The sequence below is a fragment of the Terrapene carolina genome, unplaced genomic scaffold (assembly GCF_002925995.2).
Source record: "Terrapene carolina triunguis isolate 2854851 unplaced genomic scaffold, T_m_triunguis-2.0 Scaffold66, whole genome shotgun sequence".
Lineage (NCBI taxonomy): Eukaryota > Metazoa > Chordata > Testudines > Emydidae > Terrapene > Terrapene triunguis.
Window position 1 is genome coordinate 61,446,088 of NW_020664417.1, and position 15,633 is coordinate 61,461,720.

Sequence of the window (15,633 nt, forward strand, 5' to 3'; positions counted from 1 at the left end):
GAAATATTGTATAGCAAAATGTTTTGCTACGTAGCCAGGCCACTATCTCATGCCAACATGTATCCCTTTTAAATTCTGAGATATTCTCTCCAGTATGTAAACTTCAGACCAATATTACTGCTTAAAGTAAAAGTAGCTATTATAAGCCTGTATTTTGCCACTTTTATTCATGTTATTTTACTCAACAAGTAGTTCCATTGTAATTAGTTTGACTATTGTCAGAGAATGTTCTAACTGCAACATCATTAATAAGGGTGGCAGAATCTAGCCCATAATAATAATTTGTGATGAAATAACTGCATCATGATTACAAAACTGAACACTGTAAATTTTAAGAGGAACCCCTTGGAAGAGATTAGTGGGATGTAAAGTTTAAGACCATGATCAATTTTATATTAAAGGTTTGAGGCTCAGCTAATAAGAGACAAGTTGTAGAAATTAAAGAAATAAAGAAGAGAGTTTGTTTATACCTTCGTTTATACCTTCGTTAAAATAATAGTATTTTAGCATCTGCTTAACACAATTATATTCTGAAATGAAAAATCATGTGTGTTCATATAGTGTCTGCAGATCACTTAGCCATGTAATGTTTGTTACCGAAAGATGAAAAATGATAATGTGATGTACCTGATGTAAATTGGTGGTTTAAAATGTCTGAATCATGCCAAACAAAAATAATGTCTGTGCCATTTGAGGTTTACTATTAATCTTCTACTGAGTATTTGGAACTGGGATAAAGGGCTTGTACTATGCACTTTTTATTGACAAATAAATTTCAAATCTTAGTAACCTTTTGTTTTTGTCTGAATTTCTTGATAGAATCAAGATTGCACAAATCTAAGAACAACTTTGACTAATTTTAAAGCTCATCTAAAGTGATTTAGCAGTTAAAAAAATAATCAACCAGCAAATAGCAACACAAGATTAGATTGTTAATCAGGGCTAATTACAAAAAACAACATTGTCATGCATGGGTTCTAACTTTTGATATGAGCACAGACCTACATACAACCCAAGCTAGTCAGAATAAATGGTAGCAAGTTCAGAGGTTTAAGATACTTTGAGGACCAAGACAGGGATTTCCCCTCTGCCCTTTGCATTGGAACCTTTGGCCCAGAAAGTTAGAAATAGCACAATAGAAGGGGTAACAATAGCAGAGACACAACATAAAATTGTGTTATAGTAGAACCTCAGACTTATGAACAACTTGGAAATGGAGGTTGGTTGTAACTCTGAACAAAACTTTATGGTTGTTCTTTCAAAAGTTTACAACTGAACATTGTCTTAATACAGCTTTGAAACTTTACTATGCAGAAGAAAAATGCTACTTTCCCTTTATTTTTTTAGTAATTTACGTTTAACACAGTACTGTGTAGTATTTGTTTTTTTTTCTTTTTCTTTTTTTCTGGTCCTTGCTGCTGCCTGATTGTGTCATTTCAGTTCTAAATGAAGTGTGTGGTTGACTGATGAGTTCGTAACTCTAGTGTTCGTAACTCTGAGGTTCTACTGTATAAGTATATTGTCACGTTATTTGAAATCAAAATCTGTTAACTCAGGGGTTCAATACTTTTTCCATCCATGGTTTACTGGAGTGCTCCACTCAAATACCACAGTTTTAAGTGTCTACATTGGATTGTGGGATTTAGGTAGATACAGCCAGAAACTGTTTCTGCATTTTTAGGATGCTGCATGGACTGGGGGAATGTAGGTGGGGCTGGCTGGTGAGAGACTGATACAAGTGCTTCCTCCCTTTCTACCCATACAGAATTCAGCTCCAGGGTAGTACCATTTCCTCCAGAGCTGAGCACTGAGGAAAATGTGGAGTGCTGAGGAGATGCTGTGGGCTGGGTGGAGCAAAGAGAGTAGCTGCAGGAGGAAATGACCTGTTCCATCTCTCTGCTTTCTCAGTTTTTGTTGGGTTTTACTAATTACAGGATGTTGGTGCTTTTCTTCTCCCACTAGCAATAGGGTGCAAACCAATGAGCATTGCCTTACCACCGGGGCAGCTCAAACCCCACTAGTCAAGAATTCCTGTACTACCTCACCCTAGGAGATAACAAAGGAAATCAAAAATCCAGGAGGGTAATAAGCAATAATTAAACAGAGAGAGGCAATAAATATCCCAGAATGAGAAACAAATTTTGATTTAAACACATGATAAACTCATTTAAAGATTTAAGAGTGCTACTTCCAGCCAATTTAGAAATGCTCTATGATCTTAATTTTGGACCCCTCATATGTCATCTCAAAAGATTGACAGTTGGAAAAAACGTAGTTTATCTTCAAAAGACAGAACATCGGCTATAAAAATAAATGCACTTCCTTAACTATATTTCCTGTTCCAAATTTTACACACAAGCATACATGATAAAATGATTGCAGATATATGAAATAGCATTATAAAAATCATTTGGAAACAAACAAGGAAAACCACAGAGTTTACCTTACTAAATAAACAGATCAGAAGGAGGTTTTCCAGCTCCTAATACTGGATCAGTTATCAAGCCTGCCAAATAAAGTTCTGGTAGATTGGTCTTTCTCAAAACTAGAAGAATGTTGGATCCTGTTAGAACAGATAGAATGTTCAGGAGAAATGTATCAAATCTTTGCCATGGTCAATAAAACAGATTGCCCTCAAACATATCCAATAATACTTTGTTTATAGGAACTACGCTGTGTGTGTTTGACAAAGCATTAGGCCAACTAAACTTTTTTCTATCCTCACTAATTTCAACACTAAACAACCCAAAATTTAACCCACAGAAAAGATAAGGCAACTTTGAAGAACAGGAAAGCTCTTGTCATGGGCCAGATCCACACTTGGTGGAAATCAACATAACTCGATTAACTTCACTTTACACCAGCTGAAGATCTGGCCTAATTATATAAAAAAGATAAATTCATGACCTTGCAAAGAATGTCTGATAAATTTCATTGACCAACATTTCCTGTGTCAGTAAATAAGATAAAAATGGGTCAGATCCCGGAACCTGCACCACCCCCATTGTAATTAGATGTAGTCATTACCATCTGTTTCCTATTACATTGCGATTCCCTTTAACAGCTACAACTCTTGCTGCTAGACAAACAGAATGGGCGAAGACATAAAGAATTTGTTTAAGCATTTCATTTATTTACCAATTATCCCAATTAACAGGATACACTCTTGTTCTTAAGGAAAAGCTTATTATAAAATGTTTATGTAATGCTGGTTCAGAGTAGAGCAGCCATTCATCATCAAGAACGACAAGCAGCTACTTTATAAAACAAGCCTACTACATTTACAGCTTCTATTAGATCCTCAAGCTTCATGTGATGACAGCTGGATCATTAATGTATTTTGTGCTTCGGACTGTTAAAAAAAAGCAAAGAAATATGCTACTACTGTTATGCTGCTTTCAAAGCCATTTCTTTTCTTAAAAAAGCTCTTCAGGGTTACTGTTTGCTGCTAACACAAAGATGAACAGAAATATTTAATGTAAGAACAGATATTAAAGATAGCAAAGTATGCTCAGTAAGCAGATTTTTTTTTTTCAATTTTTTATGGAGGGTCACAGCCATTAGCTGAATTAAAAACAAAAAACACAGACACGAGGTAAATCACAGAGAAGCTGTAGAATCCCATTTAACAACAAACCTTGTGGGTAGAAGGAAAAATTGTGCACTGAAAATTGGCAAGAAAGATATCCAAAGAAGCTCTCTCAGGGGCTGGGCACTACACCAAGGACTGTATTTACTGTAACGTGTTTTTGTATATGAAATAGAGATTACAAGTTGCTTTGTGCTTTAGAATAAGTTATACTTTATGCCTTTACATTTGGTTAAGGTATTTGACCATGTATTACATGGAGTCTGAAATTCAAAATGGCGTGCCTACCAAACAACAGCTTGACTCCATCTTTGTTTAACTTCTTGTTGAAGTTTTCGTGCCCTTTTGGAACTTTGGCGGGAAAGGCAGCCAACGGTCAGCATAGAACTGGTTCAGACAGGTGCCACTCAATTTGAATAGTCCCTCCAAGATGTGCTGGCTAACTACCTTGTGAGCGTTACCCCAGGAGCAAACATTTGAAATCCAGGTATAGAGCCAATACTCATAACTTCAAATACAAAAATGATACATGCATACAGATAGCATAATCATAACCAGCAAATCATAACCTTTTCATAGACATCTTACATGCCACATGTTGTACCAGATTTGTTGTAAATATATAACAGTGGTTGCAACAATGAGCTATATGGTCATATTTTAATCAGATAACGTCACACCCGCCACCATGGGCACAATCCTGAAAGATCTCTGCAAATGAGGATCCTTATGCCCACATAGAGTTCAGCTGTTTTCAATAGGACTCTGCATGTGCATGAGTCCATATTTGCATATTCCTCTGCAGGATGAGCCCAGATGTGTAGCAGAGACCTCCAAAATTACTAGCATTTTTTACGAGGTGTGCATGCAACTGGATGGTTATGCCACTGTAAATATAAAATTTACTGCATTAAATATACTGTTTCTCTACATTTGGCTTATCCAGATATTTTTCAATAAAACAAGCATTCCAAATGTGCAAGATGTTCCTCTCCCTACCACCCCCCATCAAAGTTATTTAGGTCAAAAACTTTTACTTGAGAATGCATCTTTCCTAAGGTTCTCACACCCATCCTTCTGCCTGAGTGATTCTCTCAAGCTTCAGTATGTAGAAGAAAGAAAAGATTATACCACTTTTTCTTTTAGCTTTTTTTAATCATGGCCCAAATCCTGCTCACTTTATTCACAAGCTACCTCAAAGTCAACAGGACAATGCAAATGAGTAAAGCCCCATATATTGTTAAAAAAAGTCATGTAGCAATATAGTTGCTCCTCCAATTGGGGCTGGGTGAAAGAAGGCAGCTCCTCCTGATCTTATATTTTGACTTCCACTGCATTTATTTTAGCATTTAAGATTTCCTGTGTGTTTTATTGACATGGTTGTTATGCCTGCAGTATCTCTCCTGTTGGGAGATTTAGTATGCTTCATATTCATCAAAGCAATTCTACTGCTAACAGCACTGCTTCTGATGGAATAACTTTGATGTCTTCTAGACTAATGTATATAGTTTTTTCAAAAGAACATCAGAAAAAAAAAAGATGTTTACTAAACAATAGATAAGCCCTTCAAATGTAATCATCCCTGGGACGAAGTGTGAATAATTTCTCTGTCTGGTGAGAGATGGATTTAAATAATTTAATTAGGAAGAAGGTCATTTGGTAGAAAACAAAGTGCTATCATCAGACAACTAAAGGAGTGGAGGCTTAAAAGGATATTCATATCAGAATTTTCAGGGTGTTTTTCCTCTAAGTTTAAGTGCTTTTTATCCTGCATGGGTTTTGTTTTTATTTATTGCTATTTTATATTACAGTAGTGCCCAAAGAACCTAACCAGAATTGGGGCCAAATTATGCTGGGCACTGTACAAACACAGAAAGACACAGTCCCTAGCCACAAATAACCATATCTGGGGCAGATTTTATCACTATAAAGCATGTTTACTAATCCTTTATTCACTGTTGTGGCTCTTCTCTGAACCCTCTCTGATTTGTCAACATCCTTCTTGAATTGTGGACACCAGAACTGGACACAGTATTCCAGTAGTGGTCACACCAGTGCCAAATACAGAGGTAATATAACCTCTCTTCATCCAAGAATCACGGTAGGCCTTTTGGCCACAGCATCGCACAGGAAGCTCATGTTCACCTGATTACCCACCATGACCCCAGAAGTCTTTTTTCCAAGTCACTGCTTCCCAAGATGGAGTCCTCTATCCTGTAAGTATGGGCTGAATTCTTTGTTCCTAAATGTAGGACTTCACATTTGGCTGTATAGAAATGCACATTGTTTGAGCCCAGGTTACCAAGTGATCCTGATCACTCTGTATCAGTGACATGTCCTCTTCCTTATTTACCACTCTCCCAAACTTTGTGTCACCTGCAAACTTTATCATTAATGATTTTGCTTTCTTCCAGGTCTTTGATAAAAATGTTACATAATGCAGCACCAACAACTGATACATTCAGGACTCCACTAGAAATACCGCCTCTGAATGATGACTCTCTGTTTACAATTAAATTTTGAGCCCTATCATTTACCCAGTTTTTAATTAATTTAATGTGTGAAATCTTCATTTGATATCGTTCCAGTTTCTTAATCAAAATGTTATGTGCTACCAAGTCAAATGCCTCACAGATATCTAAGTATATTAATCAACACTATTACCTTTATCAACCAAACTTGTCATATCTGAAAAAAAAAATCAAGTTAATTTGACAAGACCTATGTCAAGGCTGCTTCCCCACTCTGAACTTTAGGGTACAAATGTGGGGGCCTGCATGAAAACTTCTAAGCTTAACTACCAACTTAGATCTGGTCCGCTGCCACCATTCCCAAAGCTAATTCCCTTCCCTGGGAAGCCTTGAGAAACTCTTCACCAATTCCCTGGTGAATACAGATCCAAACCCCTTGGATCTTAAAACAAGGAGAAATTAACCATCCCCCCTCCTTCCTCCCACCAACTCCTGGTGGATCAAGATCCAACCCCCTTGGATCTAAAAACAAGGAAAAATCAATCAGGTTCTTAAACAGAAGGCTTTTAATTAAAGAAAAAGGTAAAAATCATCTCTGTAAAATCAGGATGGAAAATAACTTTACAGGGTAATCAAACTTAAAGAGCTCAGAGGACCCCCCCTCTAGCCTTAGGTTCAAAGTACAGCAAACAGAGATAAACACTCTAGTAAATGGTACATTTACAAGTTGAGAAAACAAAGGTAAACTAACACGCCTTGCCTAGCTGTTTACTTACAAGTCTGAAATATGAGAGACTTGTTCAGAAAGATGCAGAGAGTCTGGATTGATGTCTGGTCCCTCTTAGTCCCAAGAGCGAACAACCCCCAAAACAAAGAGCACAAACAAAAGCCTTCCCCCCCCCCCCCCCAAGATTTGAAAGTATCTTGTCCCCTTATTGGTCCTTTGGGTCAGGTGTCAGCCAGGTTACCTGAGCTTCTTAACCCTTTACAGGTAAAAGGATTTTGGAGTCTCTGGCCAGGAGGGATTTTATAGTACTGTACACAGGAGAGCTGTTACCCTTCCCTTTATAGTTATGACAACCTATTTTCCATAAATCCATGTGTGTTTTACATTGAGCTAGCTACTGCAATGTAAAATCCTAGTGAAACAAGGCACAGTAGTTTTTACCTAAATCTATCTAATCGAGGTTAACTCCAGTGCTCAAATTATGGGAAAAAAGTAGAGGGGACCTGAATGTCAAGTGGCTTGCTTCAAGCCAAACAGCAGTGAGAAATATGGGGGACATAAGACAGAGATGAAGTAACCCCTAAAAGTAGTAAGGGGGCCCTCCTCCTAGAATTAGAGCACTAGTCAACTCTATACTCCCACCTGGATTTACCTTGACTAGCTACACTGAGCTTAAAACTACAGCCCCTTTCTCTCCATTAGGATTTTATATGGCAATAGCTATCTCGAGTTAGATATTTCAATGTAAAAACACACTTCTGAAGTTAAAACATAGCCTTACACTATCGCTACTGAAGGACAGGCGGGCTGATGAGTATAGTGTAGGACGGGGCGGGAAAACTTTTTGGCCTGAGGGCTGCATTGGGTTTCCAAAATTGTATGGAGGGCCGGTTCGCGGAGGCTGTGCCTCCCCAAACAGCCAGGCGTGGTCCGGCCCTGCCCCCTATCTGCCCCCCCCCGCTTCTCACCCCCGGACGGCCCCCCCCGGGACTCCTGCCCCACCTAACCCCCCCTGTTCCCTGACCGCCCCCGGAACCCCTGCCTGCCCCTGCCGCCCCATCCAATCCCCCCTCCTTCCTGACTGCCCCCTGGGGACCCCTGCCCCCATTCAACCCCCCGTTCCCTGCCCTCTGACCGCCCCGACCCCTATCCACACCCCCGACCCCTGACCACCACCCCAAACTCCCCTGCCCTTGATCCAACCCCCCTGCTCCCTGACCATGCTGCCTTGAACACCGGTGGCTGGGAGCACTACAGCCGCGCCACCCAGAGCACCAGGACCGGCTGCCGCGCCGCCCGGCTGGAGCCAGCCACGCCACCACACAGCAGAGAGCACCGGGTCAGGCCTCAGCTCTGCAGCTGTGCTGCCCCAGGAGCTCTCAGCCCCGCCGCCCAGAGCATTGCGCCAGCGGAGCAAGCTGAGGCTGTGGGGGAGGGGGAACAGCAGGGGAGGGACTGAGTGCTAGCCTCCTAGGGCAGGAGCTCAGGGGCCGGGCAGGAGGGTCCTGCCATAGTTTGCCCACTTCTGGTGTAGGAACAAATAGAGGGCCAGATTCTCCTCTGCCTTGCACTATGTGCAATCACTTACACGTGTTAAGAGATGTAAAATGTTAACATTCTGATTTGGTAGCACTTTACACCAAATTTGCACTCAGTTTGCATAGGTATAAATGATTGCATAAGGTAAAAGGCAGTAGAGAATCAGCCCTTGTGTGTCCCAAAAAGTGCAACATATAGGTTAGTATGAATGGAATGGAGAAGAGGGAAAGGTAAGAGGTGTTTGTGACACTTACTTAGTTTTTTCACATCCCAATCACTGTGGTATAAACATACAATTAAATATTCTGAAAACACATTCTAAATATGTGAAAACACATTCATTTACACAAAAGTCAAGAGCAGCGAACCAGGGCATTCACATAAATAAGAATCAGGCCCTTGGTCTCTGAAGTTCTACTGTGCACCATAACAAGAAAGATCAAAGCAGCATTTATATAAAAGTTCAGTATGTGCAAAGCAGCAGAAAAATCTGGCACCCTTACCCATGTATGATAAGTGGTAGTTTGTGCTTTATAACGTACACAAAAAACTGAAACAAAAAGTAGTTTTGAGACAGAAAATTTAACATTCTGTTCCAAAAAGTCCTAAATTTTTTTTTTTCAATTTTTCTTTTTAAATGCACTTTCATCAAAGATTACATGTTTCTGCAAAACATTTTGGTTACAACAACTTGGCATTTTCCAAAAGAAAAATGTTCCACTGAAAAATTTCCACGCAGCTCTAATACCAGGGTTATAGCTCTCAGACATCTGAGCATACCTCTACTGCTTTCCTCTCCTGGCCTCAATAGATTTTTTTAATATATATATTTCTAAAATGATACATATAAAAGAGAAGAAAAATGTGAGCAAGGTGTAAGTGGGGTGCTCCATTACTTTATAAGGACCACTTCAGTTCAATTTAGATCCAAAATTCATGCTTGGTAAGCACAAGATTTTACAAACTCTTAAGACTGCATAATTCCAGTTAAACAATTTTTTGTTCATGTTTAAACATTTTCTTTGGAGAACCCAGACATTACAGTGCACTAGTGCATGAGAAATGAATATAGGATTTTTAACCTTCCAATATTATTTTATAGGTGCGTGCCTTCATTCTCAATGTCATTTTCATTGAGGAAGGACTGCACTAGAAGAGCGGAAGAGACAAATTAATGTAAAATATATTTTGTCATAAATATTAATATTATTTATAGAGAGGATTTCATCCTGAAATAGCCCAAAGTGCTATAAACATACTGTACTCCACCAACAAAATGCAGCTACCTCTGGTATAAAGTGTGGTATATAGCATGCTGCACAAAGGTGGAAGGAGTGACTTTTGGCCAGAGATACTGAGGCTAACCCCATCTCTCAATAATAGAATAATGGGATCTTTAATGTCCACATACGACAAACAGAACCTCCATTCTTAAAATCTCATCTGAAAGACTTACACATAGTAAACTGCACTGAAGTCTAATTAGGCCTGACAGAATATGAATTTTTTTTATAACTTCAATGGATATCAAGGTTTATTTTTAAACAAATTTCTACATTAATTGATTTAAATTTTCCCAGTTGCACCTAATTATGGGTTTTAAGCATTTTTTATTTTTATCAATTTAAATTTTCACAATTGCAGGAAATTATCAGGGGTCAGATGGGACTGGGGCCAAACAATCATTTAATGATAGTAGACATTGAGATATAAAAAGTTAAACTTTATTACTAATAAAACACAAATTGTCAACATCACATGTCACAATACACAAAGTAAATATCTTAAATTAAACTGTAATAAGTTCTCAAACATATCTATTCCCACTTTGCCTATCTCCAGAGGCGGATTAAGATTTATTGGAGCCCTGGGCACAAATAATATTTGGACCCCCCACACCGTGGAGGCTTGGGGTGCCGGAACTGGGAGCATCCATGCCTCCCCCTTTTTAAAAATGGGAGGGCCATGCCTACCCGCTTTTTAACATGGGTGAAGCCTTGGGCAGATGTGGAGTGGTGGTGGCAGGAGCTGTGCTTTGCAGCAGGGGAGCTGATAAAGCTACCCCGCTGCGAAGTGCAGGCCCTGCTAACAGCACCAGCCTCTTCCTGGTGGTGGGAGGGCTCAGGTTGACCTTATTCCCCCCCCCACACCATGGGGCCCTGTCCCCTGCTCCCGCTTTCCTCCCCGAGGCCCCTAAGAGTCGCTCAGGGAGCCTGGACCACTGTGGGGAGCCCTGGATCCTCCACCTGCCCTGGGTGGCGTGCCCTGGTGGGTAGAGACACAGGCTGGGGGGCTGCTCTTGGTCCCCCCAGCCTCCCCACCCAGAGGAAGTGGAGGGTCTGGTACTCCCCACAGTGGCCCGGGCTCCCTGAGCAGCTCTTACCTTGGCCTGGCTCCAGCTTTCAGTCTGGCCAGGGCCTGCGGGGGAAGAAGAGGAACGGGGATGGGGCATCAGAGGAAGAGGAGGAGCACAGGTGGAGCCACAGTTCCGGTGCTGGTAGCCCACCTCCATTCTACACAGGTTCCGGTGCTCCTGGGGCCCCCAAATTGGCCAGGACTCCTGGGCACAGGCCCTATGGGTTCGTGCGTTAATCCACCCCACCCATCTCTAAATTATATTATTATTGATGGAAATATATTTTCATCCATTTGTATGTGTTCAGTTAAGTTAATGTTTATTGACATTTACCAATACAAATCTAACCTTTCTAAGGGTACGTCTATACTTACCTCCGGGTCCGGCAGTAAGCAATCGATCTTCTGGGATCGATTTATCGCGTCTTGTCTAGACGCGATAAATTGATCCCGGATCAATCCCGGAAGTGCTCGCCGTCGACGCCGGTACTCCTGCTCCGCGAGAGGAGTACGCGGAGTCCCCCCCTTATTGGAAACAACTGGGAGGTGGGCGGGCACAAGCCCGCCCACTTCTAAAGGCCCCTCCCCCAGCCTAGCAGGAGGGACCACTGGACCCAGGAACCAACTAATCTCTGGGGACAACTAAGGAAAAAACAGGAAGTGGAGTGACGGTCAAGAGTACGCAGAGTCGACGGGGGAGCCTGCCTGCCGCGTGTGGACCCGCGGTAAGTTCGAACTAAGATAGTTCGACTTCAGCTACGTGAATAACGTAGCTGAAGTTGCGTATCTTAGTTCGAAGTGGGGGGTTAGTGTGGACCAGCCCCAACCCTAACTAATTTATCTTACTACATGAATCTGTACTTGTAGTTACAGGGAGCCTAGGGACTTCAAGATAAACTACAGCTATTTTGTTTCAACAGCGATATTTTTTCTAATAAGTACACCTGCCCGGATGCCCCTATATAGTTAGAAATTTACACTTGCCAGAGCTATGAATTGAAGAGCTATTTTGTTGCAGTCCTTTTATACATTGTAATTTCTGAGAATTAGCATAGCTATGAAGAAATAGAAGGCATAAAAAGACTTCAACAAAATACTTCTTGTAACCTTGAAAAGTGAGATTGGGCTGTATCACGGGGTCACTGCAGGGCCTGGTTACAAGGCATGTCAAATTCCCAGAGCATAGTTGTTTGCCATGATTAGGATAATCCATGCTTTAATACAATTTTATTTGCAACAAGGTCAGGGGCGGCCCGTCCATATAGGTGAACTAGGCGGTCGTCTAGGGTGCCGAGTTAAATGGGGCACCAAATTCAAGGAAAAAAAAAAAGAAAAAAAAAAAAAGAAAAAAAAATGAAAGATGAAAAAATACAAATAAAATAAAGAAAAAGACATTATTTCAATTCCTGTGCGTGTACAGAGGGAATATGAATTATAATTCATTTCTCTACACCTCTGATCATTTATTAATATGTCAAATCTTTTATTTACTGCAAAAATAAATAATATTTTAGCGAGATTTTTTTTTAATTTGTGACACAGGGTCAAGATGACCCACTCTGCAATTTTGATAAGCAATAACTCAGCCACAATGAAACACATCCGCCAGCGGCAAGAGCTACAATGCTAGTGACACCTAACTCGAATATACATCAAGGTTGCATAGCTGGAAATTCATGTAGAGCGGAGATATTGCGAGTTGATACATGTCAAACGGTCATTTTAACACACGTTGCAGGTAGATAGTTAAGAATCGAGCGAATACTATGGAAAATTGTGTTTCTTGGTGCCAAAGAATAAAGAACAATGTCTTTCAGCATTATAAATCCAAAATGTGAGTATCTTTAAGACTGTATAATGATGAACTTTTCTTTGTTATAACTGGTTCACATGTAATAAATAAGGTCCATAAAAGAAAAGTAACAGCGTTAACGCTTAATAGACTATGAAAGTGATGATGTCACACTCCAAGCGGGTAACCGTGAGGAAGGGGATTACTTTCCAAAGAACCGGTGTCGGGTTATAACGTCAAAAAAGGTAATTTTGTTTCCGTGTAAACGCTGAGACTAACTGTTTTAATAAGTAAGTGAGTATATGTTACTAATCATTGAACCTTTAAGCAATGAAAAGACGTGTTGGGATGGCTGCAATGTGGTTTAAATGCCAACCACGTGGTGGGTGTGTCAACCATCCTTAACGCTATAATGCTTACAGTCGGGAGCACAGTACATAACAATATTCAAATGCCCTATGGCAGAAAGAGGAAAAATAAAACCCTCAGGAGATGAGTATTGTAAACAAAAGGCTGAGAAGGAAAGGAACCAAGCAAAACAGCAGGGATCCTTCTTGAAATGTCTTCTCTTTAATCCAAATAAAGATGGAAGCAGTTCGCAGCATCCAGATGAAGGAATTTTACTTGGAGAGGAGGTTAGCTCACATCCGCATGGAAGCAGTTTGGAAACTCAAGATGATGGAAACTTACTTCTAGATGAAGGCAGCTCACAGCATCAGACTAATATGGAAGTGGAGAAAATTTATTCACCTTCAGAGAGACATGCAGAAATTGAAGTAAATGAAGTAGAAGGAAGAAAGGATGAGGAAGTTACAAACAAGTTACAGTATGGGGACCCAGCTTCATGGCCCAGATGTGCGACAAATTCTTGTGGAACATGGACCCGAACAAGTTCATGAATTTCCCTTCCCTAAGGATGGAAATAAAAGACAATTCTCTGCTCAGGATTACAAGAGAAACTTATTAATGGGGAAGAAATTAATCAAAACTGGTTACAATATTCAGTGTTGAAGGTCTCTGTGTTTTGCTTTTGCTGCAAGTTGTTTAGAAATCAAGCAATTGGTACAACACTTACTGAAAATGGTTCGAAGGACTGGAAAAACATATCTTCAATTCTCTCTTCACATGAAAGAAGTACAGAACATTTGTAATGTTTTCAGAATTGGAAAGAACTTGAATTATGATTGAAAAAAGGAAAAACTATTGATGAAGAAAATGTACGTGTGATCAAGGAAAAAGAAGAATATTGGCAACAAATATTAGAGCATCTGATTGCTTTAGTGAGAGTTCTCGGTGGGCAAAATTTAGCATTCCAAGGCTGCGGTAGAAATGAAAAATTATACACTACAGATAATGGAAACTTTTTAAAATTTGTTGAATACCTAGCTTTGTTTGATCCAGTCATGAAGGAGCATCTACGTAAAATAACTGATCATGAAACACGGGTTTATTACTTAGGAAAAAATATGCAGAATGAACTGATTCAAATCCTAGCAAATGCCATTAAAAAGAAAATTGTAGAAGCTGCCCATTCTGCAAAATACTTTCAATAATACTGGACTGTACACCAGATGTGAGTCATGTTGAACAAATGATGATGTTAATTCGTTTTGTGGATATGGAAAAGTCTGCAGATGACAATAATGTTGAAGTGCTCATAAAGTAACATTTTTTGGGTTTCGTACCACTGAAGAAGACGACTGGAGCATTTATGACAAACTATTCTACAAGAACTTGAAACAATGTCATTATCTGTTGAAAACTTAGATAGCCAAGGCTATGATAATGGGAGTAATATGAAGGGTAAAGGCAATGGTGTGCAAAGGAGAATGATGGAAATCAATCCTAGGGCCTTTTTTTTTTCATTCCTTGCAGTGCACATTCTCTGAATTTGGTTGTCAGTGATGCTGCTAGATGTTGTTTGGAGGCAAGCAGTTTCTTTGACCTGGTGCAAGGTGTTTATGTGTTTTTCTCAGGATCAACACACCGTTGGGAGATTCTGACTCACCATGTGAATTCTGTAACTGTGAAACCACTTAGTCAGACAAGATGGGAGAGTCTCATTGATGCTTTGAGGCCTCTTCACTATGAACTTCAAAACATTTATGATGCCCTAACTGACATTTCTGATGATACTACCTTTACTGGATCATCTGGCAATATGGCACGTTTAGATGCAGAAGCTCTTGCAAATGGCCTTTTCAAGTTCAAATTTGTGACTTCACTCATTTTGTGGTATAATATCCTTTTCAAGATTAACCTCACTTGTAAGCAGCTTCAGGAAAGAACCTGAACATACATTCTGCTAATCAAAAACTGCAGCAAACTAAAAATATTCTGGAGGAATTCAGACGTGATGAAGGGTTCGAAAGAACACTGGTAGATTCTCTTGAACTTGTTGAAGAAATAGACTTTCTGACAGAATTTGAACCAGAGCCAGTTCGCATTTGGCAGCAGTTTTAGTATGAAGGACGAGACACACCCATTCAGAACCCAAAACAAAGGTTCAAAGTGAATTTCTACTTTGCAGTCCTTGATACTGCTATTCATTCGGTTGACAAAAGATTTTGACAGATGCACCAGCTAGAGTCAGTATTTGGCTTTCTATGTGATATTCACAGCTTGCAAAAGAAAACAGCAAAACAGATAAGAGAATTTTGTATAAAACTGGAGCCGGCATTGACTCATGAAAATTCAAAAGACATTGATGCCACAGATTTGTGTAGTGAGCTTCAGGCTTTTTCAAGACGACTTAAGAAATATTCCACTCCTGAAGAAGTACTGAAGTTTGTTTATGAAAATAAATGCAGTTTTCCAAACATTTTTATAGCTCTATGCATTCTTTTAACTTTGCCAATTTCTGTAGCTAGTGGAGAACGTAGCTTCTCAAAGTTAAAATCAATAAAAACATATCTGCGTTCAACAATGGTGCAAGAGAGACTTGTTGGACTTGCCACAATGTCAATAGAGCATGAATTAGCTGGAAAACTGGATCTAAAAGAACTAGTGACTGAATTTTCAAAACTTAAAGCAAGAAAAGTCATGTTTTAACAGCACAGAGTGTTTTTTATTTGGAGTGTTTTGTAAATACAGGTTAAAGTTAATTGAAAAGTTTTCTTATTTCTTTCTGTATTGGATGTGGTGGTAATGGCAGTTAAAG